This window comes from Podarcis erhardii (genome assembly GCF_964252035.2).
Source record: "Podarcis erhardii genome assembly, chromosome: 11".
NCBI classification, from domain to species: domain Eukaryota; kingdom Metazoa; phylum Chordata; class Lepidosauria; order Squamata; family Lacertidae; genus Podarcis; species Podarcis erhardii.
Window position 1 is genome coordinate 44,962,341 of NC_138501.1, and position 14,556 is coordinate 44,976,896.

A 14,556-nucleotide genomic window follows, 5' to 3' on the forward strand; every position below is an offset into this window, starting at 1 on the left:
TGATCCAGCAAGATCTAGCACAAATTCCTGCCATTTCCTATCCAATAGTGGCTCATCCCGAAATGCCCTGAAGTCATGCATTGCAACAGGAAACACAGGAGAGGAAGGTGTAGGCGCAAACAAAGGTAAAAAGAGGAAAGAGACTGGAAAAGCAATGGCTTGGATGAGCATTTCCTAAGTATACAGAGCATTTCAACTCATTGAATAAACAAGCATTAGATCAGGCTGTTAAACTGCTTTGTTAGGGACCTCTACTAGTAAAAATTGGGGTGTGGGGGAGAGGTTCTTTCAGCTTCTGGCATTCCAATGCTTCGTCTCACCTCACCAAGAGCGTGTGCGCGCTGATCATTTAAGTTAATGGGAATGATGTAACAACAACCAGCTTTCTTTGGGCTGATTCACTGTACACATGCATCCTAGTCACTTGATGATGGGAGCAACAGGAGGTAACTTGCTCATGTGAATGAGCCAGCACTGATCCAGTACCACAAATAGCCCTGTGAAGTAGTTCCAGTTACAGATGGGTAGCCGTGTTGGTCTGCCATAGTCAAAACAAAATAAAAAAATTCCTTCCAGTAGCACCTTAAAGACCATGCACACGAAAGCTCATACCTAGAACTAACTTAGTTGGTCTTTAAGGAGCTACTGGAAGGATTTTTTTTATTTTGTTTTGCCTGTGAAGTAGGTTAGGTTGAGAAGCAGTGGCTGGCCCAGGGTAGTGGATGAGTGGGGATTTGAAACTTTGAACGACAACCCCCAAGTTTCCTGGGGAGATGCTTGTGCCTGCCATGTACCCATGCCTACACTGAAATATTAGTTGATAGGTACGGGGATGCAGGTGGCACTGTGGTCTAAACCACTGAGGCTCTTGGGATTGCCAATCGGAAGGTTGATGGTTCAAATCCCCATGATGGAGTGAGTTCCCATTGCTCTGTCCCAGTTCCTGCCAACCTAGCAGTTCGAAAGCACACCAGTGCAAATAGATAAATAGGTACCGTTGTGGCAGGAAGGTAAATGGCATTTCCTTGCACTTTGTTTTCCATCATGGTGTTCCGTTGTGCCAGAAGCAGTTTAGTCAAGCTGGCCACATGACCTGGAAAGCTCTCTGTGGACAAAGGCCGGCTCACTCGGCCTGAAAGTGAGATGAGTGCCACACCCCATAGTCGCCTTTGACTGGACTTAACTGTCCGGGTCCTTTACCTTTTTTATTACTAGTTGATCGATAATGAGTGCTTCTTAAGCATTTTCGACCGCAGCAGAACTCAGAGTTGCAGTTAGCAGGTAGCAGTATATTTTTAGGAGCCAACTTACAGTATTCCTGTGTACGTAAGTTTCATTAAACTGTTTTTAACATTGCACTTTAATTGTTGTAAGCAACTCTGGGACCTTGGGCTAAGGGTCCGTTAATAATGATGATGATGATGATGATGATGATGATGATGATGATGATGCAGAGTGCTTGTCTAATAATAAGCCAAGTGCTTCTCCCCAGATGTTGTTGTACTACATAGAAGAAGAAGAAGAGTTTGGATTTGATATCCCACTTTATCACTACCCTAAGGAGTCTCAAAGAGGCTAACAATCTCCTTTTCCCTTCCTCCCCCACAACAAATACTCTGTGAGGTGAGTGGGGCTGAGAGACTTCAGAGAAGTGTGACTAGCCCAAGGTCACCCAGCAGCTGCATGTGGAGGAGCGGGGAAGCGAACCCGGTTTACCAGATTATGAGTCCACCGCTCTTAACCACTACACCACACTGGCTCTAGAATATAGGAAGCTGTGTTATGCTGAGTCAGATCAATGGTTCATCTAGCTCAGTCTTTTTGACACTGATTTGGCAGCAGCTCTCCAAGGTTTTGGACAGGTGTCGCTCCCAGCCCTACCTGGAGGTGAAATCCCATGGCAGAGATATGGAACAAGAAAAGGGTTATAATGCATTATGCAGGTTAACCCACCCATATGCTGCCTTAGTTGCTACAGCAGAGAGATCAAAGGTGAAATCTGAAGAGACTTGTCCCTGGCTATGATGAAAGTGAGAGAACAAGGAAGGGAGAATGCCGCATAGAAAATAGTAGTTTTCCCATTTAGCTAAAACCAAAGGTGCGGAAAATTGCAGAAATAAGAAGAGAGAGAAGTGGGAAAGTTTAAACACAAAAATTACTTGCCCTGCTATAAATGGAAATAAGGGAGGACAACTGCTGGGTTTTTTGTTTTGTTTTGTCTTGTTTTTTGTGTGTTTTGTTTTACTGTAAGTTAGAAATGAGTGAGTTGGCTAATGATCCACAGCAGAGATAGTTGTAACTTCCAGCGGGTTCTGATGAAACCCATTTAAAGTTTCCCAGAAAACTGACATTTTCCACCACCAGAAGTTTGTCAATTGCGCTGGCTGTCCCCTCTGCTTAGTGCAGGGGTATGCAACCTAAGGCCTGGGGGCTGGATGTGGCCCAATCGCCTTCTAAATCTGGCCCATGGACGGTCTGGGAATCAGAGTATTTTTACATGAGTAGAATGTGTGCTTTTATTTAAAATGCATCTCTGGGTTATTTGTGGGGCATAGGAATTTGTTCATTCCCCCACCCCCCAAAAATATAGTCTGGCCCACCACATGGTCTGAGGGATGGTGAACCAGTCCACAGCTGAAAAAGGTTGCTAACCCTTGGCTTAGTGTCACATCTGAATTGGCTTTTAGCTGGTCTGCCAACAGTGCCATTCAAGAGACAATTAGTCATCACTATTGATCGGAGGCAGCAGAATTCATTAACTCCCACGCAGTGCTGGAAGGAGGGTTCCTGGCACCAGCAAAACCTGTGAACTGAGCTAAATATCTATCATTTATAAAAACTAATGAAGACTAGGAAGCTGAAGCAAAATTTGAATGAAATGCTGTATATTGAAATGACGGTGCAACAATCACAGCGAAGACATGCTCTGTTATATCGTTGGTCAAGCAATAAAACTAAGTCGATGTAAAAGTAAAAATTAATGAGGCCGATTCACAGGCTGCTTACACTGTTGTATTCTCAGCGCTGGCAAGTGAAGATAATTAACCCCCAAGTCTCAATTTACCAAGCACCTATTGCATTCAAAGGAATGGTAGCAATTGCACACTTTCTTATTGCAACACATTCAAATCCATTTGGAGCCAATCACACTTTACATATGTGCATCAAAATATAAATTGATATAAACCTAACATCCAAAACCTTCTCAGAGGATTAGAATTTGCCATTATAATTATAAGGGCAGGGGGGAGTCACCTTCCAGCAAGCATTCAAATTTACTTGATACATGTCAATAGTCCTGGGTTGGCTTACAGTTTGTTTGGTGTTTTATTATGTTTTTATATGTACTGGAAGCCACCCAGAGTGGCTGGGGAAACCCTATTAGTCATACTGGTACAGTGGTACAGCAAGATCGTACAGAGAGGTGGGGGTTTTTTGGCACCTACTCAAAAATGATGGACCTCTGCTTGAAAAGTCACCTTGTGCCAGCAAAAAAGAAGCAAACTCTGAACATAAGAGAAACTTGCTGGATCCGAACAATGGCCCATCTAGTCCAGCATTCTGTTCTCATAGTGGCTAACCAGATGTTCAGGTGATGCCTGCAAGAAGAACCCAACACAACAGCAACTGGTATTCAGAAGCATTATTGCCTCCAGCCATGGAGAGAGACCACGGTCATCACAGCTAGGAGCCATTTGATAGCCTTATCCTCATGTGGCATTGAGGTTCAAATGTGTCACAACTTCTAATTATTTTACAATTAACATAGGCTCGATTGGTCCCAATAAAGATACAGATGCTGTGTCAAAATTGCATTGTGTCCTCTTTTTAAACCATTCTTCACCATTTAGTGAGAAAAGAGATTGTACAGTCATACCTCGGGTCAGCGCTTCAGGTTAAGCCTTTTCAGGTTGCGTTCCGCGGTGACCCGGAAGTAATAGAGCACGTTACTTCCAGGTTTCGTCGCTCACACATGCACAGATGCTCAAAGTGACATCATGCACATGTGTAGAAGCAGCGAATTGTGACCCACGCACATGCAGACGCATGGACGTGGGTTGTGTTCGCTTCAGGATGCGAACGGGGCTCCGGAACGGATCCCGTTTGCATCCAGAGGTACCACTGTATTTGAAAATGATCAAAAGGGGGAGGGTTTTTTGGTGACATTGTCATTTGTAGGGGGCTGGGATTTAGATGTACTTGCCTTACATTTGGGGTAGCCCAGGGGTGTTTAGTATTCACTCTACAAATCATCTCATCAGCGGTTTGCACTCTGCAGCCTCCCCAGGTGCCACCCTTCAATCAAAGCCCAAAGTAAGACATTATAAGGTCATTCCTTCCCTAGGGCTTTTTTTTAAAGATCAGATAGCAGAGGCAGCCAGGGAGGCTGCACAATGTAAAGAAAACCACCCACCCACACCCTCCACCATCTCTCAATGATGTAAGCTCAAAACCCCACACTCACAGAAGGTCTGGAGTGTCCTGAGAATAAGGAAGAAAAATGGAAGCCTCATTTGCAGGGGGAGAAAATGCAGAACATTTGGTATACCACCAGCTTTCTCTTTCTTTGCTCAGCTTCCTTGATAACTAGGCAGGCAATAAAGCAGTGTGCTCAACATACAAGCCTGGTAGACCTTTATCTTAGCACTGGTCATTAGCATAAGTAGCCCATGACTCACTTCCATAAAGTAGCGTTCTCAGCAGGCTGGCAATGCTTGCTGCAAATTATTTGTCAGGTGCCATGTTCATGCTTGAGTTTGACTGTGGAAGCCTTAGTTCAGCTATGGACAGGCTCCTTCTACATCACCTGCCCCCAATATAAAAGGTAAAGAGACCCCTGACCATTAGGTCCAGTCGTGGCCGACTCTGGGGTTGCGGCGCTCATCTCACTTTATTGGCCAAGGGAGCCGGCGTACAGCTTCCGGGTCATGTGGCCGGCATGACTAAGCCGCTTCTGGAGAACCAGAGCAGTGCACAGAAATGCCGTTTACCTTCCCGCCGGAGTGGTACCTATTTATCTACTTCCACTTTGTGCTTTCAAACTGCTAGGTTGGCAGGAACAAGGACCGAGCAATGGGAGCTCACCCCGTTGTGGGGATTCGAACCGCCGACCTTCTGATCGGCAAGTCCTAGGCTCTGTGGTTTAACCCATAGCGCCACCCATGTCCCGTGCCCCCAATATAGTTGGTTGCATATTTACAGGTGTTCATGCAATTGTACATAAATATTTGGTATCACGATTTCTAAGGAATGGAGGAAATAGCTCAGGGTTGATGTTTTTGAATTATGGCGCTGGAGGAGACTCTTGAGAGTCCCATGGACTGCAAGAAGATAAAACCTATCCATTCTGAAGGAAATCAGTCCTGAGTGCTTACTGGAAAGACAGATCCTGAAGCTGAGGCTCCAATACTTTGGCCACCTCATGAGAAGAGAAGACCCCCTGGAAAAGACCCTCATGTTGGGAAAGATTGAGGGCAGAAGGAGAAGGGGACGACAGGGGACGAGATGGTTGGACAGTGTTCTCGAAGTTACTAACATGAGTTTGACCAAACTGCAGGAGGCAGTGGAAGACAGGAGTGCCTGGCATGCTCTGGTCCATGGGGTCACGAAGAGTTGGACACAACTAAATGACTAAACAACAACAACAAAAACTGCATGTTGGAAATTTAAGATAATGGCAAAAACTTCCAATGTTGCCAAACTGGGTAATGTTGTTGTTTAGTCGTTAATAAATTCATCAACAATGATGCTGGGATTGCAACTTTTTATTTATAAAAAAGATTTATATACATGTATTCATTTTTTTAAAAAATATCAGAGTGGTTTGCAACAATTATACACAAAACACTTAAAATGCATTAAAAATTGAAGCCAGAAATCAGGTAGCTGTTATGGAAATATGTATTCTTAATTGCCTGCGTAAGCTTTATGAAATAGTAACGTTATCAGCAGGCATGTAAAAGTTGGCACAAAAGGCACCTGCTGAATCTCTCTTGGCAGAGTATTCCATAATACTGGGTGGATGACACCAAAGGCTGTTTCTTGTTGCTTTCAAAAGAGCCTTATCAACTCAGGGAATGAGCATGAATGCTCCTGCAGATGATCTCAGTTATCGGGTTGGGATATAAACTAAGGTCCTCTCAACCTAAGTTGTTCAGCACTTTGTAAATTAATGCAAAGGACCTTGACCCTGGCTTGGTAGCAGATGGGCAGCCAGTGTAGATGTTTTAAAAATGTTGTCTGCCAGGTGCCCCCATCAGCAGTCTAACTGCTGCATTTTGCATGATCTATATTGGATATATATATATCCATATTGGATCATGCATTTTGCATGATCTATACTGGGACGCGGGTAGCACTGTGGGTAAACCACAGAGCCTAGAACTTGCCGATCAGAAGGTCGGTGGTTCGAATCCCTGTGACTGGGTGAGCTCCCATTGCTCGGTCCCTGCTCCTGCCAACCTAGCAGTTCGAAAGCATGTCAAAGTGCAAGTAGATAAATAGGTACCACTCCAGCGGGAAGGTAAACGGCGTTTCCGTGCGCTGCTCTGGTTCACCAGAAGCGGCTTAGTCATGCTGGCCACATGACCCGGAAGCTGTACGCCGGCTCCCTCGGCCAATAAAGCGAGATGAGCGCCGCAACCCCAGAGTCGGCCACGACTCGAAAGCTGTACACCGGCTCCCTCGGCCAATAAAGCGAGATGAGCGCCGCAACCCCAGAGTCGGCCACGACTCGAAAGCTGTACACCGGCTCCCTTGGCCAATAAAGCGAGATGAGCGCCGCAACCCCAGAGTCGGCCACGACTCTAAAGCTGTACGCCGGCTCCCTCGGCCAATAAAGCGAGATGAGTGCCGCAACCCCAGAGTTGGCCACGACTGGACCTAATGGTCAGGGGTCCCTTTACCTTTATATTGGAACCATAGTGTCCATTGCAGCAATCCAACCTTGAAGATATTCTCATTTGGATAATGATTAGAATTGAGAAAGTGGCAAATAGTTTGGAACCTGCCCCCTGCCCCCTTGAAATATCTTATCACCCCAAGTATAACCCTCCAATCCAATGTCTTTAGAAGATGTTCTTGATACCAAAGGATTTATGAGGTCAGGAAGGAAGCAACCAGCCAAACCTGATAATCAAGGAAGAATCTCATCTGATCACAATAAGGCTTCCTACACAGGAAATTACAGGCTTCACATACATTATAGGGTGATGCTGAGACAAGATACCTCAAGCGACAAATATGGGCAGTGTGTATGTACAGGTGGATGGGCTTTGACACATGACAGGACAGGCGTCACAGGAAGAAAATGCCCTGTCGTCATACATGCTAACAGTAATCTCAATTCTCTGGGGGAGCAGAGAGGATTGGAATGCTACCCCCCCCCCATTGCCCCACTCTGAGAATGTCCAAGAGCTCCAACTGAGCACACAGCAATAGATGACTCAAGTAAGCAAGCCAAACAACGTGAACGTAAGAGGAGGTCAAATGCTGGTTTTCACTGATGCTGAACCTCTATGTCCTCGCTTTTGATACCTGAGATGTTTTAGGACCCAACTTATTTCTGTGGTTGTAACTTTTTTTTTCATATTGTGTTATTACATTATGTGTTCATGTTGTAACCCACCCTGGAACCTTAGGGTGAAGGGTGGGCAAGAAATAATAGAACAGAATAAATAATATAATATAATATAATATAATATAATATAATATAATATAATATAATATAATAGCAATACTGAATAAAAACGATGTCTCTGGAGGACCCTCCACAATCAAAAGCCAAATTCAGAATAAAGCGTTCAAGCTGAGCAGCTCTGTATGAAAGCATCATGGACAATTCGGTATGCATTATCCAAGAACAAAGCCTCGTTTTTCCACAAGCAGACTTCGTTCTCCTCCGTGCGAAATTTGAATGGAGGGTGGGTACAGAAGCTGAACAGTTCTGCTTTCTACCTCCCAGCCTTGTATGACAGGAGCAGTAGACTTTGGAACCGTGCTCCACCTTTCCTGTGTTTACAAGTCAAACATGGAGGAATGTCAGGCCTGATTTCTCTTTCCCAAGGAATATAACCTTGGCTTAAAAAGGAGGCGCCCGGGCAGTTATGCTTTTTAAAAGGATATCACTTTGCAGATAAGTCTTGTGCTGTGCCGAAACCTGTCCTTCAGCTTCTTAGAGGTTTACTTTCCCTGCAAAAGAGGCTTTTATTTTTTTGCCCCTCTTTTTAAGGGCACTTCAGAATTTGGGTGACTGCAAGGTTAATTTTACCTTATCACTGCAAAGTGGTTGAGGGTGGGGTTTTCTTTCCTTTTTCTGTTAAATATTTATCTGAAGCCTCCCTGACTTCTAGTGCTTCTCTGTCTGAGAAAGTGCGATGGCAAAAGTTACTCCAGGACATATTCCCCTATGCCTAAACTGAAGCAGAGGAAGGAAAGGAGAAGGGCTACCAAGCACCTGAGATCATTGCTATAAATGGTTTTCTTTTCTTCCTTTTACCTTTGGGGTGGGGGCCGGGCCGGGTGTAGGTTTGATGAGGCCCTATGCTACTGAAGGTAATGGGACCCTTTATATGTCCAGCTGCCCTTTGTCAGTAACAAAATGTCACTTTTTTGTGTTTTAGGTTTTTTTTTAAAAAGTCTGGAACAGATTAATCCATTTCGCATTACTTTCTATGGGAAAGCGTGCTTTGGTTTTGGAACACTTTGGTTTTGGAACAGGCTTCCAGAACAGATTAAGTTTGAGAATCAAGGTACCACTATATATAGAAATGAGCAAACCAGTGATATTTTAGGGAGCAGGCTAGCAGGAGGGGTCCATTACTTACATCAAAGGAGCCTATACAACACAAAACACTGTTGCTGTATGTAGGTTATATTTTATTTTTTAATTTTATATTTTGGAAATGTACATCCAGGGTTTTTTTTCCCTTTAAATTTTTTGGGGGGCCCCCAAGAGAGTGGGGCCCTAAGTTATAGCTTGTTTAGCTTATACATAAATCCAGCACTGGGTGGGGAATTTTTTTTACCACACTGGTGTCATATCTGGTCCTGACCTGGTACCAGACACGGACTCCTTGGAGGAAGAACCAGACACCTCACAGGTCCAGGACCCTGAGGAGCAGGCAGCCCCACCCCCAAATCCAATGCTGTGGATCCCCTTGAAGATCCAAGTTGATGATGAAAAATCCCCAGAAACTGTCAGAGGAGGAGGAGTGTTCCACAGTCCTTGAGAGGACTGGTAACAAAAGTCCAGGTCCAGCGAGCAACAACACAGTATGTCTACAGATCCAGAACCATTGGCCTATTTGTAAGCAGTCTACTCACGAGTAAGAAATCCCCGGTAAGCCTTTACTGCCAGCAGCTGTGTTTAGAGTAAAAAGGTAAAGGGACCCCTGACCATTAGGTCCAGTTGTGGCCGATTCTGGGGTTGCGGCGCTCATCTCGCTTTATTGGCCAAGGAAGCCGGCATACAGCTTCCGGATCATGTGGCCAGCATGACTAAGCCGCTTCTGGTGAACCAGAGCAATGCACAGAAACACCATTTACCTTTCTGCCAAAGCGGTACCTATTTATCTACTTGCACTTTGACGTGCTTTTGAACTGCTAGGTTGGCAGGAGCAGGGACCGAGCAATGGGAGCTCACCCCGTTGTGGGGATTCGAACCGCCAACCTTCTGATCGGCAAGTCCTAGGCTCTGTGGTTTAACCCACAGTGCCACCCGCATCCCAGAGTGTACTTTAGGAGCCCACAATATATACAGTAAGATCTGGAGCCTTCCAGTTGTTAGAAGCCACATAGATTGCTCCTTGGTCATGCTCATGCCCTACTGAATTCCTTTGAATATTGACACTGAATTATTTCCTGCTGGTTATCGAACCCAGGACTTTCTCCACGCGATGTGTGTGAATTACCACCAAGCTACAGCTTTTACTCCAGCTCCATGAACGCTCAAGCTTTTTAGAGTAATGTACTTCCGGCACCTTGTATCAAATGAATTTACAGTGGTACCTCTGGTTACATACGCTTCAGGTTACAAACACTTCGAGTTACAGACTCTGCTAACCCGGAAGTAGTACCTCGGGTTAAAAACTTTACCTCAGGATAAGAACAGAAATCGCGGTGGTGGCAGCGGGAGGCCCCATTGGCTAAAGTGGTACCTCAGGTTAAGAATGGTTTCAGGTTAAGAACGGACCTCTGGAACGAATTAAGTTCGTAGCCAGAGGTACCACTGTATAGGTTAAAGAAAGGAGCAATTCAGCCTCCCCTGCTTGGTGCCCGGAAGGAGCTGTTGCAGATTGTGACAGTTTCTATAAAGTTAACAAGCACAATCCCTGTGCTTGTTCTAGTAGTTTTAGCCTGGAGGTTATAAAGATATGAGACATATACCTTGTAAATGGAATATGCTGTAGGAATGGAAGCTCCTGACCCAACCGGTCTTCTTTTACTTGGAGGGTATTTGCACGCACAAATTCTGTTGGTTGGAAGGCTTTAGGAGAATGATACACATGTGTACTTTCAGATTTGTGAAGATACCAGTAACAGTGGCTGAAATCTTGCAGCAGATTGTTTTCAAAAGCAAGCAGAACTGAGTGGCTACTGGCAAATCCCACACTTTCCAGGTACACGGAACTGCAGCCCCACTCTTTCCTTTGCTTCTGCAAAGCGACAATACCTGCCTTTTTCTATATATTGGCAATTAGGGATTGATTACCGCTCTTACTTATCCGTCATGAGGACGGATTCACACGAGTGAAATAAAGCAAAATGCACTTCTGCTTCGAGAAGAGGAGGTTTGCCCCAATGGTATCTTCAGGGTGTGGGAGCTGTGGCTGTGCCAGCCCGGAAAGATAATATCAGAAATGCTCACATCTTGAGCTAGTAGCTGCTTCTTACAGCAAGCAGCGTTGCTCCTTTTGGAAACCAGAGCACTGCTAGTTTAGGGAAGAGTCACATCATTTGCTTCTCTCACGTTGTCCAGGGCTTCTGACATTTGTTGTTGTTGTTGTTTAGTCGTGTCTGACTCTTCGTGACCCCATGGACCAGAGCACGCCAGGTACTCCTGTCTTTCACTGCCTCTCGCAGTTTGGTCAAACTCATGCTGGTAGCTTCAAGAACACTGTCCAACCATCTCGTTCTCTGTCGTCCCCTTCTCCTTGTGCCCTCCATCTTTCCCAACATCAGGGTCTTTTCCAGGGAGTCTTCCCTTCTCATGAGGTGGCCAAAGTATTGGAGCCTCAGCTTCAAGATCTGTCCTTCCAGTGAGCACTCAGGGCTGATTTCCTTCAGAATGGGTAGGTTTGATCTTCTTGCAGTCCATGGGACTCTCAAGAGTCTCTTCCAGCACCATAATTCAAAAGCATCAATTCTTACCATCGTGCTTTGGGAAGGACCCATGTTGCAGCATCTACTCCAGGAAATCCCCAAAGAAGGACATCTCATAGCAGGAGATGATCCACACTGGAATTTTGACTGTGACACAAGTTGGTGCTGGCAAATATCAGCCTGCAGGCACCACTATACCGAATGGTTTGTCTGAGTCCCCTTGAGGTGGAGGTAAGTGGTGGTGTTGGAGGCAAACCATAGTTCAGTGGAAGAGAATAAGCTTTATATCAGGGATGGGGTATCTGAGGATCGGGGCCTGAATGTGATCTCCAGGCCTATCTGTCTGCTCCTTGGAACTATCTCCAGGACATCCCCCCCTCCATAGACACACCCTCTTTCCCCAAGCCACAGTTCACACCAGTCCTGCTTTGCACACTCCTTGAGTGTTTTTGCCTGGCTGGATTTTGTCCTTCGACTCCAATACAGTGCTACCTCGGGTTACATACACTTCAGGTTACAGACTCTGCTAACCCAGAAATATTACCTCGGGTTAAGAACTTTGCTTCAGGATGAGAACAGAAATCGTGCTCCAGTGGTGTGGCAGCAGCAGGAGGCCCCATTAGCTAAAGTGGTGCTTCAGGTTAAGAACAGTTTCAGGTTAGGTACAGACCTCCGGAACGAATTAAGTACTTAACCCGAGGTACCACTGTAGATCACTCTAGTCCGGAGACCATGTCAAACAAGTAGTCTGAGCGAGCACAAAGTAGTTTTCTGTATTCCCAGTCAAAGACATGAAAAAATCCAATCCAAACTAGCAGTTTTCAGAGATCTGGAAAAAAATGGCCCAAAATCCATCACGGCAGGGAAGGTCATAGGTATAGTTGGCGGGGGGACAGCTGCCCCCCTAAATCAATAAATAAAAACATTTGATTAATGACCAATTGCGTTGCAGATAAACTTGGTTCTGCCCCCCCCCCCAACATACGCCTCCTCTAAGAAATCCTGGCTACGTCCACGGGGAAGGTAATAGATCTTGGGGGGCAGGGAATGGTCCACCTTCAAGGCAAACTTTCTTATGGATGCTGTTTTTCACCTAACCTAAATAATTGGAGGCTGGCAGCTGCACCTGTTCGTTTTAACCTCTCTGGAACTCGGCGCAAACTTTTCCCCACGCTGGACGGACGGGAGGGAAAACTGCTTCCCCAGCCCCCCCCCCCAAGAAAGAACAAACAAGCCCCAGGACTCGGGGAAAGTGCTGAGCTTCTGCTGACGGGCTGGAAAGGCATGTGGACGCGGCGCTGCTTCCGATCCGCCTCGTGGAAGAGACTGCGCCGCTTCCAGGTTCGCCTGCTCCCGGGGGCGGGTGGCAGGGAGGAGCCAGCGCCGTCGGTGTTTGGGAAGAGCCGGGCAGGGACTCGGCAGGAGCCAAGAGCGGCGGAGACCCGAGGGAATCGTTGCCCGGAGTGAAGCGCGCGCACACGAGGAGATAACGCACTGGAGTAAGGTAAGAGGGAGCAGGAGAGAATCCGGATGGATGGAGTACCCCCCCGCCCCCGCCAGCCCCCTCCCGAAGATGGATCCACTTCAGCCGAGAAGCACCCCAGGGAGGAAAAACTTGTGGGTCGGGTTGCCCACACACGCCTGGGTGTGTTAGAGAGGGAATTTTCCACTTTGGGAAGGCTTGCCTCTCCCTGGAGATAATTCCGTGACGGGCCATTAGGCAAGAGCTGCTCCTGCTCCACCCGCCTCAAAGCTGAAAGATTTTCTTCCTTTCTCTTCTCTGCGCTTAATAATTTAGTTGGGAAAAGCGGGAGATGGTGTCCTGCTTCGGGCGCAGAGACTGAGCGAAGTTCCAGACTAAAGGGACCATGATGAAACTTGTGTTTTCGGGAGAAGAGTTCTGTGCGTCTCGGAAGCTTGCCTCTCCCCTTACGCCAGTGGTTTCAGATAAATGGTTTCGGTGGCTGCGGTGGCCATTGAATTATAAGCCAGAGGAGCTGGGCTCATTTGAGCAACTGGAGAGACAGAGAGCTGCTTAACTTTAGTGGAGGGGGGAGTGGTGGGAAGAAGAGGAAATTGGGGTGGGGTGGGTGAAATCTGTTTGGAAGTGACACCAGTTGAAGTTCCTTTGTTTAACGCAGAGGGAAATGCACTGTGGTACCTCGGGTTACATATGCTTCATGTTACATACGCTTCAGGTTACAGACTCCGCTAACCCAGAAATATTACCTCGGGTTAAGAACTTTGCTTCAGGATGAGAACAGAAATCGTGCAGTAGCGACGCAGCGGCAGCAGGAGGCCCCATTAGCTAAAGTGGTGCTTCAGGTTAAGAACAGTTTCAGGTTAAGAATAGACCTCCGAAATGAATTAAGTTCTTAACCCGAGGTACCACTGTACTTTTCTCCATTCTCATTTCACATTATTACTATTTCTATATAGTGATCTCAGTGTGTATGTATGATTGATTGATTTCATTTATATCTCACCTTTTTCTCCAGGGAGCTCATGGTGGCAAACATGGTTCTCCTCCATCTCATTTAATCCCCACAACAAACTTGTGAGGTAGGTTAGGGTGAGAGGCAGTGATTAGCCTAAAGTTCACCTAGTGAGCTTTGTGACTGAATAGGGATTACTGGCTCAGAGGAGCCATGCTCCATGGTAGAGGACCTGCTGTGTATGTTAGAAGCTTCCAGGTTTAATCCTTGGCATAAGGAGTCTGAGAATGCAATTCTGGGCACATTTTCCAGGGAGTAAGCCTCGCTGAACACAATACAATTTACTTCTGGGTAGAAGTGCAGATGGTTTTTCTCTCAGTCAGGGTAGACAATGCTAGACCATCTCATGTACAGTTCTGTAGATCTATTCCTGTATTGGAAACTGGGATGGAATAATGGCTAGAGTGTTGGATGCAAACTGAAGAGACCCATTTTCAGAATCCCACTCATGCAGCGTGCTCACTGGATAACCCTGGGTCTCTTTGCTTAACCTACTTCACAAAGTTGTTGTAATGACAAAGCAGATCATGTATAAGAGCTCCTTGGAGGAAAGATGGGATGGAAATAGATGAATAATGCATGATGTTGAGATGCTGGCAGAAAAACAACTGATGTTGGGTCTGGGCAACATGGTTACAGCCATGGTGACAGTACTCAGCTCCAGAGTAACGTGGCTGGTTCTCTCGTATTTAAAAGAGCTGTCATGTATTCCTGCATTGGATATGAGTCACAAGGAGCC

At 46.1% G+C, this 14,556-nt stretch overlaps 1 protein-coding gene across 5 annotated transcripts in view; it reads left to right on the forward strand.

Moving 5' to 3' along the window:
* The first annotated feature begins 12,696 nt into the window (after positions 1-12,696).
* Positions 12,697-14,556, forward strand: part of CCDC68 (coiled-coil domain containing 68) — a 27,092-nt gene continuing 25,232 nt past the window's right edge. Inside the window, exon 1 of one of the 5 annotated variants that reach the window (XM_081881639.1) lies at positions 12,697-12,821. The gene's annotated coding sequence lies outside the window, so the exon portion shown is untranslated. Of the gene's footprint in view, positions 12,827-12,866; positions 12,968-13,036; positions 13,225-13,862; positions 13,885-14,556 lie in introns of those variants that run through there. The other 4 variants (XM_081881638.1, XM_081881642.1, XM_081881641.1 and 1 more) reach the window with 4 other exon arrangements.